Source organism: Triticum dicoccoides, unplaced genomic scaffold (assembly GCF_002162155.2).
Source record: "Triticum dicoccoides isolate Atlit2015 ecotype Zavitan unplaced genomic scaffold, WEW_v2.0 scaffold19206, whole genome shotgun sequence".
NCBI classification, from domain to species: Eukaryota; Viridiplantae; Streptophyta; class Magnoliopsida; order Poales; family Poaceae; genus Triticum; species Triticum dicoccoides.
In genome coordinates this window covers 1-2,203 of record NW_021230706.1, presented here as the reverse complement: position 1 = coordinate 2,203, position 2,203 = coordinate 1, and the positions used below count along the sequence as shown (strand labels likewise).

The window sequence follows — 2,203 nt, the reverse complement described above, 5'->3', positions numbered from 1 at the left end:
TGGGACTCGGATGCTGCAGGGGATGATGACGACGATGATGATGATGAAGGTGATGAAGATGACATCGAGGACGAGGAAGAAGAGGAGGAGGAGGTCGTTCCACCGCGCTCAGAAAGGCGGTCGAAGCTTGTCCACGACCCTTCGACCGAACGTGGTAAGGGGGTTGCGACCGCCACTCAGTCGACCAAGCGCCCTCGGACCACCTCTCCGGCGCCGACTGAAAAGGCGCCGAAGCAGCCCAGGGCGGCCTCATCGAAGCCGACCAAGCTCCTGCCGAAGATGAAGGTGTCCATCCCCACCATATCAGGGTAATTGTGTTGCTCATATTTTCTTATTCTGTGCGAACTTTATCTCTGGTCGACGCTGAGGTTAGTCGACTGATCCTTTGGAGTTGCAGTGCTGCTACTTCTGAGACCTCGGCCCGGGCCGATGACCAGGAGATGGAGGATGCGGCAACTTCGAACCCAGGTACTGTATTCTTAACACCGTTTTTAGTCGACTGACTCGCGACCTCTGATCCTGATTCTTCTTCGCAGTTCCGCCCCATACTGTTATCGATCTTCCTGACGACGACGAGGATGAAGAACCGCTGGCACGCAGGAAGAGTCGGAAAACGCCCGCCAGTAAGGTGCCTCAGGATGCGACGGCGCCTGAGACTCTGACTGTGGAGGAAGAGAACACCACTCGACACACGGTGTCCTTCGCGAATCCACTGACGAGTGCTCAGCAGCCCTCCCTCTTCACGACTCACCACGTCCCAGAGGACCAAGCTGGTGCAGCGAAGGAGGCAATACGCCAGGCGGGACTCATGATGGAGCAGCTGAAGACCATCCGGGATGCGAGCCAGGCAGCTTATGACGCCAGCTCTGCCCTCCAAAGCAATGTCCAGGTCAGTCGACTGCTGTTTGTTCTGTTGGATATGCTACCAAAAACTTTTCTTTTCCGGGATTTATATTAGTCACCCACTGGGTGTGTCGAATAAACTCCGTGTTAGCGGGGGCACGCTGAGTGCACCCGCTGGGTGTAGTCCCCAAGGCTAAGGTCGACTGCTGGCAGTCGGCCTTAGGCTTTATGATGTCAATCTTTCTGTCAGTCGACCGGTCGACTGGATTTCACAAACCGGTGGGGGCACGCTGAGTGCACCCACTGGGTGTAGTCCCCAAGGCTAAGGTCGACTGCTGGCAGTCGGCCTTAGGCTTTATAATGTAAGTCTTTCTAACAGTCTACTGGTCGACTGGATTTCACAAACCGGTGGGGGCACGCTGAGTGCACCCACTGGGTGTAGTCCCCGAGACTGTGGTCGACTGCTTGCAGTTGATCACAGTCTTAGAGAATGCATCTCGCACACTTTTTTTTTTGAGGTCGACTGGTCGACTTTGTCTTCAACAGGATTAGTGGGGGCACGCTGAGTGCACCCACTGGGTGTAGTCCCCGAGACTACGGTCGAATGCTTGTGTTCGGCTGTAGTCTTAGAAACGTGTGTTTTTCCCTTTTCACTCGGAAGTGAATTATTTTTGACATTTAGTCGATTGGTTCTTCGCAGAACTCTTGTGATCTTGTGACTCGCTACTCAGAACTGGAACAGAAGCATACTCAAGTCGAGCTGAGCTTGAAGCTGGTTCAGGAGAAGCTGACAAAGGCAAAGGAGGAGACTGAAGGTATGTTTGGTGAGACCCTGACGACTGCTTTTCCTCTTGCTTGTTTCAGCATCTGATCTTGCTGTGTCTTGCAGGTAAGGTAAGGGAGGCCCAGCAGAAGAAAGACCTTGAGCTAGCTGAGAAGATCAAGCTTGCTGACGAGAAGTTAGCTTCAGTCACCAAGCTCGAACAAGACAATACCAATCTGAAAACTGCTCTTGGGATTGCCAACAAGGAAGTCAGTCGACTGAGAACTGACAAAGCTGCCTTGACCGACCAAGTCAGCAAATTGACTGAGAAGAAAACTGAACTGGAGGCCTTCCTGAGTGGCCTTGCCAAGAAGCTGTTTCTTATGCTTGAAGGTAAACCTCCATGTTTGGCAAATATTTCCAACTGTGGCTTCTTCCATTCGACTATCCCCTTGACTTAGTGATCACCCTTGCAGAATTTTGTCAAAACTTTGAAGAGGAAACCAGCCGACTGGAGCCAAACCTTGACCCCGTCAATTCTCCGGTGAACGACGAAGTTGCCATGGATGTTTTCCGACTGGAGTCTCGTGTCGCAGC

General features: G+C 52.6%; 1 long non-coding RNA gene across 1 annotated transcript; it reads left to right on the top strand.

The window, feature by feature from the left end:
* Window positions 1–832: 832 nt before the first annotated feature.
* Window positions 833–1,762, top strand: LOC119344905. Its single transcript, XR_005166863.1, has 3 exons — window positions 833–889; window positions 1,544–1,658; window positions 1,733–1,762. It is a non-coding gene; the product is annotated as an uncharacterized LOC119344905 (long non-coding RNA).
* Window positions 1,763–2,203: the final 441 nt, after the last annotated feature.